Source organism: Gracilinanus agilis, chromosome 1, assembly GCF_016433145.1.
Source record: "Gracilinanus agilis isolate LMUSP501 chromosome 1, AgileGrace, whole genome shotgun sequence".
In the NCBI taxonomy this organism is placed as follows: Eukaryota; Metazoa; Chordata; class Mammalia; order Didelphimorphia; family Didelphidae; genus Gracilinanus; species Gracilinanus agilis.
In genome coordinates, this window is record NC_058130.1 from 585915595 (window position 1) to 585935529 (window position 19935).

Below are 19935 nucleotides of genomic sequence, written 5' to 3' on the forward strand. Positions count from 1 at the left end.
AGATAGATAGATAGATAGATAGATAGATAGATAGATAGATACATACATACATACATACATACATACATACATACATAAAATACAAGGACAGAGAAAGTATATCTGTACCTCAGTTCTGCCCTATGGACAAATTGGTGATGAATCTCACTGACTTTAGCTAGAACAATCTTTGAACAAAAAGCACTCACATAATCATTACCAGGCCCATATTCAGTACTATTCAATGGGTTCTCCATTACACAAAGAATAGGAACAGAAATTGGACTTGTAATTTCAATGATATTAGGAATTCTCTAGTGAAGAAATTTACTGCACCAGAGTTGGTCAGTAATGTATGAAATATGGAATAATAAATAGAAATGAGTGCCACTAATCCATAATCCCTCAAGGCTAGATATTGACTTAGTTTTAAAATGTAATGTGATATATGTTTTATTGTACTTTATTTATCTTATTAAATATTATCTATTATGTTGCAGTGGATCACATGCAGAAATATCCACTGCTTGTGCATTTGACACCTCTGCCCTAGAAATTGAGAGCTGAAAAAACTTGCCCAGAGTCACCTAAGTTATATACAGAAGAGGAAAGATTTGAACCCAGATCTTCTGATTCCAAGATCAGTTCTCTATCCACTACCCCATATTACTTATTACCACTTCTGTTGCACAATGAAGCAATGGATCAGGATGTTAAATGGTCTTGATGGCTTATTTTTTAATGCAATCATCCCTCTCCAACAGAAAACAAATATCTCAAGTTCTTCTTTCCTAATCAAATAAAGAAAATTAGGTCTGAGAACTTGAGAAATTATGTCAATGTTAAACTTTTTCTCAGTTCAAATCCCAGAAGCCTACCAAAGCAATAACCAATGTAACATTTTTTTTCATGGTATGTAGATAAATTGAACATAATTGATTCTCTACAATTACATGAATACCATTATTAATATCAACTGGAAGTTTTCACCTCAAAATGAAGAAAAATCATCTAGTTCCTCTTTCCTGGATGAAGTAAAAGAGAAAATCTACATGAAAGAGACCAATGATCCCTCAATGTTTCTGACATAATCGGGGAATGAGGAAAGTCCTTAAGCATAGAAAGCATAGAAAAAGGATACCCTGAATAACTTTCTGGGATACAGTGCTAAGCTGGGGGATCTAGGACAAAAGACACTATCTGGATCAGGAATGGGAAAATTAGGCGGCATGGTAGATAGAGTTCTGGGCCAGATTCTAGAAGACCTGAGTTCAAAATTGTGCTCAGATATTTATTAGCTCTGTGACCCTGAACAAGTCACTCAACCTTGTTTGAATCAGTTTCCTCATCTATAAAATAAGATGGAAAAGGACTTGGCAAACCATTCCATTATCTTTGATAAAAAAAAAAAACTTTAAATATGGCCATGAATTGTGACTAAAACTACTGAACAACAATATCATCAGGATCAAAGGATAAGAGGATGTGGCCTTGCATCAGACAGTATCAAGATTTAATAACTGTATCACAGAGAGTCTGAGTTTAGGAACAGAGCTTTCACAGATTGCATCACTCAATTTTTTCACAGATACAGTCATGCTTTTATGACCACGCCAATGAATCCACACCTGTCTTCTAGCTTTCTCTAAATTCAGAGCAGCTGAACCCCTTTCCTGCCACTGGTAATAGCTTTGTTCTTTAAGAAGTGACTGTTTGGGGGGGGCAGCTAAGTGGCTCACTGGATTCAGAGCCAGGTCCTAAGATAGTAGTTCCTGGTTTCAAATCTGACCTCAGACACTTCTTAGCTATATGATCCTGGACACATTACTTCACTCCCATTGCCTAGCCCCTATTGTTCTTCTTCCTTGGAACCAATACACAGGATCGCTTCTGTGATGAAAGATGAGAGGTTTTTTTTTTAATTGACTATTTCTGCATAAAAAATTAATGTAGCTAAGATTAGAAAGAAAGTAGTAAGTTGAAGGGAAAATTTTATAGATATCTTCTTGGATCAAGGTCTCATGTCTAAAATAGAGAGAACTTCATCAAATATATAAGAATACAAGCTATTCCCCAATTGATAAATGGCCAATAGATATGAATAGTCAGTTTTTGGATGCAGAAATCAAAGCTGTGAATAACTATTTTTTAAATGCTCTAAACCATTTTTGATTAGAAAAATGCAAATTTAAACAACTCTGAAATATCTCCTACCTATCAGATTGGCTAAAATGATAAAAGGGCAAAATGACAAATGTAAGTGGAAATGTAGAAAAATGGGGGCACTGATATACTGTTGGTGGATCTCTGAACTGAATTAACCATATAGCATACAATCCAAAATTATGCTGGTTTTTCTTAATAAAGTTATGAGAGTTGATAGGGAGTCATAAAATGTCATGTAATGACTTTTCCATTTTCATCTGATTGAGGAATCATCATATCCAGAACTCTTAAGTATTATGCCATCATCACTCCCAGGAGAAATATCTTGAAAATTCTTCTCTTTTTCTGAATATATACTGTTAGGATCAGCATCTCCAGAAGGAATAAAAGAACTTTTTAATTCTGATACTACCAAATTGGGTCCTAAATAAAATAAGGAAGTCAGTGATGTTTATATTTTATTTAGTACCTTCTATTTTATCTTCCTGATCTTTCTCTTCCTTTCTCATACACACATACACATACACAATTGTTTTGAGATGTGGAAGATGATACCTAGGAAAGAGGAAGTGATCTCCCCAAGGTCACACAGCCAGAGCTCAAATCCAAGACTTATAACCTCCAAATCAGTGATTTTTTCTATTAAACTTCCAATAAAAGACATATAAGAGTAATGATAATAATAAGAACAGCAGATATCCTTCATATTGCACTTCGAGGTTTGAAAATCACTTTATAAACATTATCTCATTTTATTCTCAAGTAACTTGAGAGGTAGGTGCTATTATTATCCCTATTTTACAAATAAGGAGACTGAAGCAGAGGTTAAATGATTTGCTCAGGGTCACACAGCAAATAAATGTCTAAGGTGGGATTTGAACTTGGGTCTTCATGACTCCAGACCTAGTACTCTGTCTAATGCACCTTTTACTTTCCTCTAATAAATTATCATGATGTCAGTGAACTCAGAAAAGTATCATTGATCAAATTTTCTTGACTATGCAATTTCTTATAATTACCCTTTGAATATTAGAAATTGTTGATAGCTTAAATGCAGCAGTGACAATCAAGAAAAATTAGATTCCTTGAGAAGAATAACCATCTTTAATGGAGGAAATCATGTTCATTAATTGGAAAACCTATCTCCGTTCTTTTCGCTCAATAGTAAACATTCAAGATAATAGTTTGGTTTATTTCAAAAGGTGATAACCCTGGAAGGAACTATTTCACTAGTCACTATTTTATTGTTTGTTATTTCATTATTGAGCAGGCTTAAATATACAGGAATGGGTAATACCATATGCTTATTACTTTTTGACTGGTCCAAACTGTACTACGGAGAGGACAGAAGTCTGGGAAAAGGGATTAATCATTCAAAGATGACACTCCCACGTCCTAACTGGCTCCTTGTTTTCCCACACTTAGAACTAGAAGGGCACTTAGAAATTATTTAATCCAATTTCTTCATTTTATAAATGAGGAAACTGAGGTGGCCCAGAAAAGTAAAATAAATTATACAAAATGACAAAAGGCTCAAGTCCAAAGATAGGTTTGAATCAAAATCTTCTGAATCTAAATCCTGTCCTTTTTTTCACTGTACCATGACTCCAATAAAACCATTCTGAAAATGAGGAAGTCATTGTGACTACCCAGGACCAGCAACCTCAGCAGTAATAACACTTTCACAAATATTTTAAGTTTCTCTCTAAGAATATTAAAGCTTTTGTGGCATCAGAAAACCAAAAAAAAAAGCTTGTTTGCAAAATGTCATTCATATATTTACTTTTCATAAGCATGAAGATGTGGCAAAAAAATAAAAGTGCCAATAATTTTTATATTTCTGAAGGACAATTTAGGATCTAATTATATTTTAGGACGAAGAGCAAATATGTGAAGCTATCATGTCACATTGTTTTCATTTTCCTTGAAATTAGGCATGTTAGATGCTTTTGTGCTTTATTAATTCAGCTAAATCCTTCGTAATATTGCCTGTGAGTGACATGCCAGCCTATAGAATTATATATGTGAACACAAGGCCAAACTCACAGTTATTCCCCAGCGACTAAAGGTGAAAAGGTTCCTAGTAAATCAGGTTACCTTTTCATAGGGTAAGCTGTGTTAAATACAGTCTCTCTGGATACTTCATCAATATGATTAACCTATTGGCATTATGGTTATCAAATTACAGTATGATAAGTCATACCATTGGAAATAAATCTGTTTCTTCATTGATGAAATCTCTGCATAGGAAGATGGCTAGATTAGGAAATGAAAAGCTTAGGGCATACATAATGGAATCATAGTTTTCCTGAGAAACCCTGGAACAAAGCACATTTTCTCACTTAAATCCCTAAGAATTCCCTACTGAAAAGCAAAAAGCCCTCGTGGGACTCAAATTACCATACAGGGCCATTGTCTTATTAATGTTGCCCTACTAACCTTATTAGCAGTCCCCAGGCCAAGAAAAATTCCAGTTAGTTGCATTACAAAGATATTTTGTAGAACATTTTGCAGAAAGCCACAAAACGTCCACCTTGGGAGCAGGGTCTTACCCCGTGGCTGAGCTAAATGACTTCCCTAATTCCACCACCATGGCTGCAGCAGTCTCTTAATGTTCCATAAATCCAGTCAAAGGCTTTGACCTTTTTAAACGTTGTCATTGTGCTTCCTGAAATTGTCCATTCTAGCAAAGGGCCAACACAAGCCCTTTAACAGCAGCCTTTTTGACAAATGGAGGCCTGGGTGCAATATTACCCAAAAGAAGAATCCAGCTGCCATAGCTCCCCTGCAGAAACAACCAATCACAGCAGCAGAATGATGGAAAACAGAATCCAAAAGGAAACCCGCACCCAAACCACTGTGGTGGGTGGAAATTACTGCTATTATGCATACACTGTATGCTCTGAGATGCCTCATTTTCCATTAAATGGCTTTAAACACGTCCAAGTTATATTTTATAGGATTTTCCCTAGCAATTTCACATTTTGTTGGTGAACGCTGAGCACAAAGAGGGCTCGGGGCAGAGAAAGCAAATATATTTCTGTTTCAAGAATGACAGAGCAGAAGCAAGAATGCAGAAATCCCCTGCTCTAACTTATCTTCAACCATAGCCACATTAAGTACCTATAACTACGGGATCCTTGGCTGAGTGCAATTTAACATTGGGGAAACACAATTAATATACTCCGTGTGTTTATCATTTCTAAAGAAATGGAAAACCCTCTTTAATATTCCTAAAGTGATCAAGCCTCCGCTTGAGGTCCTCTAGGGAGAGAAAAGCTACCATCCCTGGAGACACCCATTCCACTTTTGGACAGCTCATTCCGAGGAAGTTTATCCATACATTTAGTGGAAAGCTGCTGTGTTCTGCCTTCTGGTCCTAAAAAAAAAAGAAAATGACTCCTCTTCTACTTGACAGCCTTTCACATACTTGCAGACACCTTTCACACGTGGGCACACACACACACAGACACACACACACACACACACACACACACACACACACACACACACACTGTCACCATTGTGGCTTCTCCATCCCATCTTCCTTCAAATGAGGCTCATAAAATGTTCATTTGGGGGGGGGGGGTCATTTCCCTAGCTCCGTCTTGGTTATTTCTTTAAATGCCATTGTGCTTGTCAGCATCCTCTCAAAAATACAGTTTCTAGAACGGAATGCAATGCTTTATACATCATCTGCAGGGTCCAGGGTGTATGATAGGAAACTCATTTCTTTTCTGCTCTCTTTCTTACTAATGCCTAGGATCACATTAGCCATTTTGACTTTTATATGACACTGGAAGATAATATAAGAGGAAAAGTACTGGATATAAATATAAAGAACCTGGATTCAAATTCCTTCTCTGCTACTGACTCTGTGTGTCCCTGAGTCTCAGTTTCCCCATTTCTAAAAAAAGGAAATCAAAGTAGATCAGAGATATCCAATATGCTGCCAGCAGCCCAGTAGAACCACAACATTCTCCTGGGACCCAAACCAGATGAAATATATTGGAAAATATTTAACAAAATATATAAAAATACAATACAAGACAGAAAAAAATCATATGTGGTTTTTTAAGTCAATCCAACCCATAGGGATGCATATGTATGGCTTAGTGATCCAAAGTATCTATTTGAATTTGAGATGAACGGTCTAGACTCTAGACTTTGAGATCTCTTCACAGAGATGACTAAAACTCACATATCTTTTCTACTCAAACTGTTATCTATCTAAGAATCTTCCATGGTCTGTTTTAAAGGGATATGTGTATGTGTGTGTATATTAACCAGACCTGTGGTTCCATTGTTGTAGAGAACACCTAGTAATGAAACTCCCTCTCGCAATGCAATTCAACAATTTTTTCAACTTAAAGCCTTAGAGAATTACCTAGAACATGGAGAAGTTAAATGACTCCCCCGTGGTAACACAGCTTATGTTAGAAGCAGAACTTGTACAAGTCTTTCTCAATTTGAAACAGTCCTTTGGCCCATTATCACCTCTATTATTCAATATTGTATTAGAAACTCTAGCAATAACAATTTAGAAAAGGAAAAGAAAATGAATGAGTTAAAGTAGGCAATGAGGTGACTAAACTATCACTCTTTGCAGATGATATGATGGTATACTTAGAGAATCACAGAGAATCACCTAAAAAGATAGTGGAAATAATAAACAACTATAGCAAAATTATAGGATACAAGAAAAACCCACATAAATCATCAGCATTTCTATATATCTCCAACCAAATTCAGCAGCAAGAATTAGAAGGATAAACTCCATTTAAAATTACTATAGGGGGCAGCTGGGTGGCTCAGTGGATTGAGAGCCAGACCTAGAGATGGGAGGTCCTGGGTTCAAATTTGGCCTCAGACACTTCCTAACTGTGTGATCCTGGGCAAGTCACTTGACCCCCATTGCCTAGCTCCTTACCACTCTTATGCCTTGGAGCCAATACACAGTATTGACTCCAAGATGGAAGGTAAGGGTTTTTAAAAAAATAAACAAACAAATAAATGAATGAATGAATGAAATTACTCTAGATAATATAAAATATTTAGGAATTTATCTACCAAGACAAACACAAGAATTATATGAACAAAACTACAAAACACTTTTCACACAATTAAAATTAGATCTAAATAACTGGAAAAACATCAATTGCTCATATATAGGATGAACTAACATAATAAAAATATCAATCTTATCCAAATTAATCTACTTATTCAGTGCCAAACTACAAAAAAAATTTATATAATTAAAAATATTTATAACAAAATTCATCTGGAAGAACAAGAGATCAAGAATATCAAGGGACTCTCCACATTCAGAGGAAGAACTGTGGGAATAGAAACACAGAAGAAAAAAAACTGCTTGAAGACATGGGTTGATGGGGATATTATTGGGGATGTAGATGCTAAATGATCACCCTAGTGCAACTATCAATAATATGGAAATAGGTCTTGATCAATGATACATGTAAAAGCCAGTGGAATTGTGCATCGGCTATGGGGAGGAAGGGGACAGGTTTGGGGGAGAGGGAAAGAACATGAATCATGGAACCATGGAAAAATATTCTAAAAAAAAAAAGAATATCAAGGGTAATAGAAAAAAGTAAAGGATGGGGGACTAACAATACCAGGTCTTAAAGCAGTGCTATAAAGCATTGGTCATCATAACAATATGGTCCTGGCTAAGAGACAGAGGGTAGATCAATGGAATAAAGTAGGGGTAAATGACCTCAGCAAGATAGTAATTAGATAAACCCAAAGATCCCAGCTTTTGGGAAAAGAACTCACTATTTGACAAAAACTGCTAGGAAAATTGGAAAATAGTATGGAGAAAATTGGGTTTGGTTCAACATCTTACACCCAATGCCAAGATAAATTCAAAACAGGTAAATGACTTAAATATGAAGAGTAAAATCATAAATAAATTAGGTCAACATAGAATAATATGTATACCTGTCAGATGTATGGAAAAGGAAGGAATTTAAGATCAAGCTAGAGATAGAGAACATTAGAAAATGTAAAATGAATGACTTTGATTACATCAAATTTAAAAGGGTTAATACAGACAAAACCAATGCAACCAAAATTAGAAGGAAAGCAACAAACTGGGAGAACATTTTTATAACAAAACTCTCTGACAAAGATTTAATTTCTCAAATATATAAGGACTAAGTCAAATTTAAAAAAATCAAGCCCAATCGACAAGTGGTCCAGGGACATGAATAGGCAGTTTTCACATGATGAAATCAAAACTATCAATAAGCAAGGAAAAAGTGTTCTAGATCTCTCCTGATTGGAGAAATGCAAATTAAAACAACTCTGAGATACCACCTTACACCTATCAGACTGGCCAATATGGAAGCAAAGAAAAGTGATAAATGTTTGGAGGAAATGTGGCAAAATTGGGGCACTGATACACTGCTGATGGAATTGTGAATTGGTCTAACCATTCTGGAGGGTAATTAGGAACTATGCCCAAAGGGCTTTAAAAGACTGCTTGCCCTTTGATCCAGCCATACCAATGCTGGGTTTGTAACTCAAAAGAGATAATAAGGGAAAAGACTTGTACAAAAATATCTATAGTTGTGCTCTTTGTGCTGGCAAAAAATTGGAAAATGAAGGGGTGTCCATCAATTGGGGAATGGCTGAACAAATTGTGGTATCTGTTGTTTATTGTGGTATTGTCCCCTCCTGCTCCTTCTTTTTCTTCTCCTCCTGTCCTCTCTCAAAAGCATTGAGGTGAAATGACTTTCCCAGAGTCACACAGATAATATTTCCATATCTCTTGAACCTAGATCTTCCTGACTGACCTCAGGACTTGCCCTCTAGCAATTCCATACTGCCTCTTATCTGATACTATATTTCAATATTACCTGAAAGTACTAACATTCAAGCCTGAACTCAAAGAATCTTGCAGGGTTAGACCTAGAAAAATCATGGAATCACAGAATTTCATTGCTGGAAAGGACTAGAGTAGTCATTCAGTCTAGATTGACCCTTCTCAACAGTTGCTTAATAGCTGAGCTACTTTTTTCCCAATGGGTGCAAAAATCTTCTTTATAAATATAAAGATTGGAGTGGTTTTAAATAAGTTATTAAATGCCCAACAGATTCAAGGTGATGTTAGAAATCACCTAACTCAACTGTCTATATCAGTGATTCCAAAAGTGGGCGCTACCGCCCCCTGATGGGTGCTGCAGTGATCCAGAAGAGCAGTGATGGCCATACTTTTTTTATATTACATTCTATTCTGAGTTCAATAAATAGTTTCATAATTTCCAGGGGGTGCTAAGTAATATTTTTTTTCTGGAAAGGGAGCAGTAGGCCAAAAAAGTTTGGGAACCACTGGTCTACATAAAAATGAACTAAAATATATGCCTAGTGCCACATAGCCAGCTACTGATCTGGTTTTCTGATTTCTTTCTAATGAAACTTTTACAAAACACACACACACACACACACACACACACACACACATCAAATTGTTTTCCCTTTTGCCTATTGGGGACTAAAGTGTTCCCTTCTGAATTTAAGAGGACAGGCAGACCACCTTATATACTGATCATCATTCAAAACTGTCTTGACTTTCCATCCCAATAAAATGGGCTCTCAACTAGAATTGTGTTGAATTTGATTTTTCCCTGTGGGGCTACTTCCTGAAAATGGTGGAAAAGTCTCCACTCCCTCCATGCCTCCAAGCACCACCAGCATAAGGACCTAGTTGCCAGATTAAAGAACCAGATGCCCAGCATCCTAAATAGAACAAAGTTTTTTTATCCTTATATGCAAACCACCTCAACTTACTGGTCTGAGCTGAACCTCAAATTGGAGACAAGAGAGCTGGTGAGCACAAAATTAAGGTCCATAGGATTATCCACTAGGGATTTTATCCCTCTATTTCATCTATCCCTATAATCCAAAGGGGGTTATAGCTAGAAGGAACAATTTATGAGTTGGGCCCTAAGGTCCCTTGTGACTTGAAATCTCTGATGCTGTGATATCATGGTCATCTCATCTAAGTGGTTCATTTTATAGATGATGTCTAGAAAGATTAAGCAATTTGCCCAAAGTTGCATAGCTGGTAAGTAGCAGCATCAGGGTTTGAATCCAGATATCTAATGTGATCAGGATATGGTCTCAGGATATATATGCAATTATAAATATTTAAATATGATGATAAAAAATGGAAGAAAACCCTATATGTTCTAAAATATTTCTTGCAGCTCTCTTTGTGGTAGCAAAGAATTGGAAATTGAAGGAATACCCATTAATTGAGGAATGGCTAAACATGTGGCATACGATTATGGCCACACTGATATGATTTTGGCATAGAATACTACTGAGCCACAAAAAATGATGAGCAGGTTAATTTTGGGAAAAACATGGAAAGATCTATGGAAAATTATGAAGAATGAAGCAAGTAGAAGCAAAAGAATATTATATACAGCAACAGAAATACTGTTTGAAGAATGACTGATGTATATCCTCTCCAAAGAAAGAACCAATAAAAAGAAATAAGCAAGACATAACTTTCCATAATCATATATCTTTTTGTCAAATAATGCCTTCTCCAAAAATGGGAGAAAGGAGTTGCCCAGTTATTTTCATGTAACAAATAAATAAATTTAAATGTTATTTACCTAATTATTGTTCCAACTTGTCTGATTCTTTGTGACCCAGTGGACCATAGCACACTGGTTTAATCCATGAGGTGGTTTGCCTTTTCTCTCTCCAACACATTAAGGCAAACAGAGTAAACTGGGTAATTTGGCCAAGGTCACACAAGGAGTAAGTGTCTGAGGTCATATTTAAACTCTGGTCTTCCTGACTCCAGGTCCAGTGCTCTATCCACTGAGCTACCTAACCGCCTCCTGTTTACCTGATAAGGATAACCAATGAGGCATGTGCCGCACTATGCTGTGTATGATAGGATGTAAACAAAGATTTCTGCCTTGGAGAAACTTTGCACAGGCTTTGAAGAGAAGAAACTAATTAATATTATTGCTAATACATTCTCTATAATTTTCATGCCAGAACCAAGAAATGCCATAAATACAATACTGTAATTGATACATTAGCAACTTCCGAAGACAAGTAATGATACAAACATTGAATTACATAATCCACTTAAGCTGTTTCCAAGGGATTAATTAGCTTCACAATGTACATTGTATGTATGTGCCAATAGAAATGATTACCAATAAGATAATATGTTGTATGAAGCAATATGAATTAAATACCCTTCAATAAGGGCTTCTTCCCTGCTCTTCCCTAGGGGGAGGGGGTAATTATAGTACTAATACATGTATATATGTATTATCCCACCCCGTGAAGTTATTTGGACTGGGCTGGGTTACAAAACAATTTCTGGTGAGGATACTTTTTTAAAGCACAAAATGTTAGAGCTAGATGGACCTTAGAGATAATCTGATGCAACTCTTTCATTTTAAAGATAAAGAAATAAATATCCTAATGCCACTTATACTTCAATACTTGAATGAATTCATGATCTTATCAATGTGAGCACTTTGTCTACCAGCACAAATCACAATCTATCAGGGCCTTCTTATCTGGTGTGATTCTTGTCCATGTTGCCCTTTAAATCCTCCATAGATGATCTACCCAAGGCATTCCTCTCTGTTTTTTTTAAAGCATTTTGTAGCTACCAATGAAGGACAAGGGATGCATTTGTTCTCTCTCCATGAGTAGCCCACCTCCTTTTCCAATCATATTATTTCCAAATAATATCCTTTATATTTTGTGCAAATCCCCTTTGGTAATATGCGACAGTCCATTCACCCTATATCTTTTTACTGTTATTTGAGTCACCCCCAAAACATGTCTTGGAGAACATAGTGTTCCATAACTATATGATATCAATGGGATGCTAAAAAATAAAAACTGTATATTTTAGCCTAAAAATATTGGCATTCAAAGAATACATTTTTGTGTCAGGGAAAAACTTGGGATCATTAAAATAATAGCATGAATTCTCAAAACACAATAGAGACTGCTATTTTCACTCTAAGCCATTCTGGATCCAGATCATTGTGTCCTGGTAGTAACTTCCAAAGATTTATTCCCTGAAACACTAATTCCAGATGCATATCAATGTAAACAATGTGTTTTTTTCACTTAGTTTTGTTTTCTTTAAAGATTGTTAGATAAATTCCTTTTGATTGCCATGGATCTCACTGAAGAGGCTACAAAGCACTCTAAGGTTTGATGGGACTTGCACAATGTCATCTCCAAACTGGAGTACATTTCTAGATGATCCTACTAACTAAAAGGAATCGGTCATCCAATTGGCCCTCAATATAGACATCCTTTATTGCAAGTCCAATGCTATTAGCATGCAAGTTTTATGTCTTACTTGAGAGCAATAATCAGAGCACCATGGAACAAAATTATTTCTCTATAGTATCTCTTGTTAAAATATCTTAGAATATGCATAGGACATACCTTGCTGAAGGGAAGCTTTTAAATTTGTTTTGCTCAATGTAGTCAAATTATTTTTATAATAAATATAATCAGATTGTTGAGGTCTCTGCACCTTTCAGTCAATTGAGTGTTTAAAAAGCAAGACTTCTATACAAGATTGTCTATGAAATCCTGACTTTTTCTTTTTTATATTTTCATCATGGATACAGTAAATCGTATGTATTATTCTTAAAAATATTTTACTGTGTGTCAAATTTCTCTAATAAGAGTTTGGTCTCTGAAATATATAAATAATTAATGAGACTAATAGCCATTCCCCAATAAATAAATGACCAAAAGATATGAACAAAGAGTTAAGGAATGACCAAAACATTGTATGTTACATGAATGTAATGGAATAGTACTGTGCCTTAGAATTTTTATAATTGAACTTAATTCTTCATCTTACCTTTTTTCTAATTTATTCTTTTGAGTTTTTTGTTCCAATTGTAACTCAGTTATTATAAGATAATAGTTGAGTCAAAAAAAGACTCTCTTATCAGTAACTATTCATCTCCTGTCTGTTGAAGTGTATTAAATGTAATTTTGGGTCATATTCAGTACTCGCATTGTCCAGTACTTCATTTCTCTCTTCTTACTGAATGCATTCATGACATGTAGAGATGAGGCTTCTGAAAAGTCTATAAGCCTTTGGTTTCTTCAATTTATCAATCTTGTGCCCATATTTGAGTAGCTAGGTGGGACAATGGATACAGTTCTGGGCCTGTTGTCAGAAAGGCTCATCTTCCAGAGTTTTAATCTAGCCTCAGATAACTTACTACTTATGTGACCCTGGGCAAGTCTCTTAGTTCTATTTGCCTCAGTTTCCTCATCTATAAAATGAGCAGGAGAAGGAATGGCAAAACAACCCAGTATTTTTGCCAAGAAAATCCCAAATGGGTGGCAATATATAAATCAAATATTAATATTCAATTATTTAAATTAATTAATAACAACAAAAAAGTACTCCTAATTATATTTAAGTTGTTGATAACCAAATTATGTATTTACATGGTTTGTAGGATCCCATCAGGTTTTCTCTGTTCATCTTTCTTTTTATGTACATATATATGTATAAATGTGTATGCATATATACACAGACCAACACATATTTTATACATGCATGTATACATTTTTATGTGTACTTGTATACACATTCTACATATAATGGATACATAAAATATACATATATATTCTCTGTAATAGAAATTGATATAAATGCTACTTTTGATTTCTGATGATTTTTTTTGCTCCTGTTCATTATGAACATTGTAAGGCATAATGACTCAGTGACTCATGAAATGATGCTTCTTCTCGCTTTTGGGTGCAGATGAAAACAACTCTTCCAACACTTTTATTTGCCACTTCAAAGGGAAACTATGACTCATTCATTAATTTATCTACAACTTCCTTATGTCTCATGGTTAAATTTCAGTCCAGAAAAACCATATGGATTTGATTCTGTCCCGAGTTGTGGACAGGGCAGGGTGGTCCAGTGAAAGCATATTTGAATTAGAGTTCAGATTTGAATTCTGCCTCTGATATTAAATAGATATAAAACTATGGAAGAGCTGCATTCTCTCAGAGGTTAATTTCTTCATTTGAAAAACAAGAGATATTAATATGTATGATAGCCTTCTGGGAGAATTATAGAGAGGATAAAATGAAATAATATTTGGACAGCAATTAAAATGTTACCGATGTCAAGTCTTATGTTTATTATCAACTCATTGGTCATTAAAATCCTCATGTTTAGAGCAATAACAGCTAAATTAATGTTAATAGATCATCTATAATTGACTCTATTCTTATCATCTTCTGATTCCTTTTGCACCACACCACCACAATCATTCAACAAACAAATGTGGACAACACAGGGCTAATAACCAACACCAGTAACCCATTCTGTTAAAAATGAATTTTTTTGAGAACAGTGATATTTTCATATCCCAAGATTTTAGGATATAGTGGGCATTTGATATGTTTGCTGAATTGAATGAAATTATTGGCTACACTAATCTTATCAATTCAATTTCAGGACATTTATTAAATATCTGCTATGAGCAAGGCATTGTGATGAGAACTAGGAATACTAGAACATAAAATGCCCTCAAAGTGCTTATATTTAGAGGAGAACAGGACAGGGCAGGGGGCAAGGGAAGAGAATACAATATATATGCAAATCATAGGATATAGTTGAATACAACATATAGATAGATAGATAGATAGATAGATAGATAGATAGATAGATAGATAGATAGATAGATAGATCAGGAACTTAGAGCTAGAAGGGAGCTTAAAGGTGACCCCCCCTCCTTTTTCAGATGAGTAGACTGAATCCCCCAAGATGAAATGACTTCATGAGGGTCACACAGCTTGAAAATCTCAGAAGCAAGATTCAAATCCAGAAGCTTCTGACTCCAAGGTCAGCGCTCCTAAGGACTAACTAGGCTGGCTCTCATTGTCAGTACAAAGTAAAAGAAAGAACAAAAAGTAGACATTAAAAACTTGAAAAGGAAGAATTGTGAATCAAGGAATCCTTTATGGAAGGAGTATCACCTCTGCTGAGCCTTATAAGAAAGGTAAAGGTTTTTTGTGGAAACAACAACCACAGTTGATTTCTGGGAGAGTTATAGACCAAATAGCTCTCTTTGTTGCTGTACATGAGACTCATCTACATATTTGTGTTAACTGTTTTGGCAATAGATATATGGCTTGGATCTAGAGGTGATAGACTTCATAAGGTCACATATTTTTGAAGTCTTGAAATCAAACTAAAAAATCAATTTAAGCTGAATAGAAAAGCATGCCAATAATAAGACAAAAAAAAATCTTCAAACAATTTGCAATTTGTACTTGTAAACCATCTTTGAATGGCAAGCTCCATTCTTCTTCCCTGTGGAGATCTTTCTACCATTTTGGCAACTTAGTTGTGGAGTTTGGCAGTCACAGAATTTTTTTTTTTGCTATAATTAATCTTTCATTGTCTAGCATTAGTGCACAATCTATCTGACACTCTAACTGTGTTCTACAATTGGTTTCTGAGTGACCATGCTAATAACACTGACATTAGCCATGTTTCTTTGGGTATTATATTGCAATAACTACCTGACCTGAAATGGTATACATAATTAGGGGGTCTGAATCTCAATAAATGTGGGGATGTGGTACCATAAGATAAGAAGGGGAAGATATATTCCTTATTCTCTCTATCCTGCTATCTTTGAAAATCATTTGAACAGAGTTATATTATTTTGAATATCATCAAATAAAATTTTATCATTTTTTCCTCTGTGCAGTCTGATGAATGTTTTTAAAAACTGAGCTGTTGATATATAGAATGTGAGATTAATAAATATTACCTGAAATTGATTATACCATGAATCCACTGTGAGAAACAAGAGAATAATTGTTAATGCATTATTAGCTGCTGGCAAAATACTATATTTTACATTTTATTACACAGATTATATATACAAAAACACATGGTTATAATGCACTTTTTTTAACCAGGTTTGTGGGTTGGTTTATTCATCATTGCTTCTAGTTTTACTCTGTATCACAAAAGAAAAATTAATACTCTAGCCAAAACGCAGATGATTCCATTTTGCAGTTTGTACTGGCTCCCCAATTGATAGGCACCACAAAAAGAGCTGATAATAATATTTTTGTATATAGGAGTCTTTTAACTCTTTTCTCTCCAGGCTTTTTACCATGCCTTCATGCCAGCTAGCTTTGTTTCCCCTTATTAGGATATAAGTTCTTTAAGGGCAGAGACTGACTCTCTTTCTATTTGTATTCGTGTTCTCTGGGCTTAGCACAATGCCTAGCAGTGATGGCAAACCTTTTAGAGAGGGAGTGCCAGGCCTGGTCAGCACCCCCAGACCAAGTGTCATTCTTTTCCCCACCTCCACCCCTATACAGGGGAGGAAGAGCTCCCATTTGACTGCTGGGGATGGTGGGGTTGAAGTGAGGAATGTCCTAAGACACAAAAAGAGGAGTAGGGGAACAGCTCTGCCCTGAGTCCCTCTGACTTTCTAGTAACAATCTGGAGGGGTTAGGAGGAAGGACAGTGTGCATGCCCACAGAGAGTGCTCTGCATGTCCTCTTTGGCACCTGAGCCTTAGGTTCACCTTGACAAGTGCTTGCTAGTTATTGACTGACTGACTAGTGTCTAGTAGAAAGCATATTTTTTATAATTCTCTATGAGTTTTCTGTTTTGCAGAAGGGATGGAATTTGTCTTATTTCTTATATTTTACAAATCTATTTCAGGGTACAATACAACTTCCAAAAAGATTCCTCTTTGCATCTACATGGTATGGAAGATGAATCACAGCAGTAGAACTTTGCTGATCTGCACTAATGGATAGAAAACATTTTGCTCTCCCTTATCAAGTTTTACATGCTGCCTTTTTGGGATACCAAAGAACTGGAAACAAAATAGATCTCCATTGGTTGGAGAATGGCTGAACAAATGCTGGTACATGAATAGAATGAAAATTTACTATACTTATGAAATTACAAATATATCTGAATACAGAGAAACATAGGAAAGATTTAGATATACTGATGCTAAAAGAAGACAGCAGAGCCAAGAACACAACTTTTAATGTAAATGAAAATGATAACAATTTTTAAAAAGGCTACAAAAATTATAAAAAACAGAAACATTTAAGAAGAGATATTAGATAATACTTCTACCATTTATCTAAAGAGGTCAAATGGAGAGCCAGTGGATCTGGGACATTACATATAATGTCATATTTGTTTGATGCATCAATAAACTTTGCTAAAATATTTGTATATCTTTCCCTTTTCCTTTTAAAAAAATTTCTTTGTTATAAGGGATAGCTTTCTGGAAGAGGAAGGAAGAAAGAAACAGAGGAGGATATAAGTAATATAAAATAAAAATAGATCTTTTTAAGTTTTATGTTCTACAAAATATGGAAATAAATTTAGCTTACAATATGTTATATTCCTGATTACAATAATGACTTATTAAGCACCTCAATAAATATTAAGTTAAGTATCTGGCAGTGTCCAAAGATCCACCAACTAGCTTAATCATGTTCAGGAGGAGTATCATGGCTAATCACTTAAGTTCTGCATGATCTTACTCCTAGTGATGTTTGATGCTTATGAGATATCACATGTACCCCACCACCAGTATTCAGTGACAAACTTTATGATCAGAAACAAGGTGGTTAATACATGTAGCAAGAGTGCAGTATAATACAATCTGAGTGGTGGAATAGTACCTTTGAAATGTTGTCACACTTAGTGGGAGGCCTCCAGTAACTTAGATAGATCCTTCATGGAGGATTTGGGGTAGGGCATGGACAAGAAGTGCATAGGATAAGAAGACATAGGCTATGATCTACTACACCAGCTAAGCATTCATATCACTGAAATTAGAGATCCATTTGAGACTGAAATGGAAGATCTTTTTTTGGAGGAGAACGTTCAAGCCTGAATTTTGATCTAACAAATTTAATGCTTTTTGAAATCGACAAACAATAGACCCCACAAGGGATCATATATTCTTTTTACTCCTTAATTATCTGGCCATGAAAATGTGTCATGCTATTTTTTTAAATTATCTATAAAAGTCTGCCTTTTCCATTTCATATTTATAAGAATACATTCAGAATACATACACTCAGAACACATAGAACAGTCTAATAAAAATGTTTGCAAAAAAAATATAAAGAAAGGCTATGGACAGGGTGGGGGAGGTTTGAAGGGGGTGGGGTAGGGTGCGCAGGGCACTGAGGTAGCTCAATGGATAGAGAGCCTGGCCTGGAGTTGAAAGGACCTGGGTTCAAATTTGTCCATAGATATTTCTTAGCTCTGTGACCCCTAGGCAAGTCATTTAACCCCACATGACTAGCCTTTACTGCTCTTTTGCTTTGGAATCAATATTGATTAGTATTGATTCTAAGCCAGAAAGAAATGATTTTTTAAAAAGGAGGTATATGAATCAGTAATTACTGACATCTTAAGCACCTTCTGGGTGGGGAAAGAGAGTTCCTTTTGTGACTGATATTTTCCATTATTTGGAATTTTTTCCTCTTTGAACTACTGTGAAAATAAATCCTTGAAGAATTTAAAAGTTGTGTTGCCTCTCACATGATTTTCATATATATATATGTATGTATTATAAGGGGTAAAAAGGGGTTTTATTGGGTTAAGTTTAAAAGGTTGGCCTCCAGGGGATTGAATAATTATCAATACCCAATTAAAGAATAACCTTGAATCAAAATGACTTTTATGTAAGTTTATTTACAAATGGGGAGAGGAAGAAGAAATAAGGAAATGAGAGAGAGGATAAAATAGGATAAGTAATCTAACACACTAAGTAATTTGCTCTGATCTCCTAGTTCAATACAGGTAGATCTAATTAACCCTCAGCCAAGGGAAATCCGGCCTTGGGATCAAGGCCAGAAAGTCAGAGGCCTGAAGGGCCTCGAAGGCAAGCGAAACAAAAGCTTCAGCCACAGGGTCTCTATTAAAAGGAATTTCCTTAAGAAAAGTTCATGAAGATTCAGTCTCTACACTCACCATGCGGATCTCACCAAGGTCCAGAGCTCCTTCAAATCCCAGTCACGAACCAGAAGAGCTCTTTCAGGTACCTTTCACAAACCAAAAGAGAGGGCTCAGCTCACTGAAGTCTCTTTGTACAGGGGCCTCTTTTGCATCACTTCCTGTGGCCTCCTCTTAGTTTGCATGTCCAATCACAACAGACACTTTTCCCAGCACTGCCCAGGAGGCAGTTAGTAAATTCTGATTTGTCATTCACTCTAGCACACATGGGTCACAGACCACCCAACTTGTGAGATAAGTGGGGATATTTTCACCTTTGGTGATTAAATCTAAAGATGGGCAGGGTAGATTTAATCTCATTATCACTATATATATAGTGATAATGAGATTAAATTTATATATATATATTATATCGTGTTAGTTAAAATCACCTGGGGTTCTATTTGGAAGGATTGAACCTCAATATAGTGTTTGACAAACTTCTGTGGACCTGTGGGGGTCCTAAAAACTACATTTCCCGTGGTCCAACGGGTTTCATGGGTTTCCGGTTTTGGATGACGTATTCAAGGTGAGGGACGGTTTGAAATTAGGAGGAAGTGACTTGGAGCTTCCTCTTTAGTTACCTGAGCTCGAGGAGAGAGGAAGGTAAATGGCTGAGGTGAGGTTGGAATAGGTTTTTCTTACAGGCGCGTGGTCAGTTTATCTCTATCAGCATGGCTTTTATTAAAATACTATTCTCCCTTTTGATCTCGGCCCTC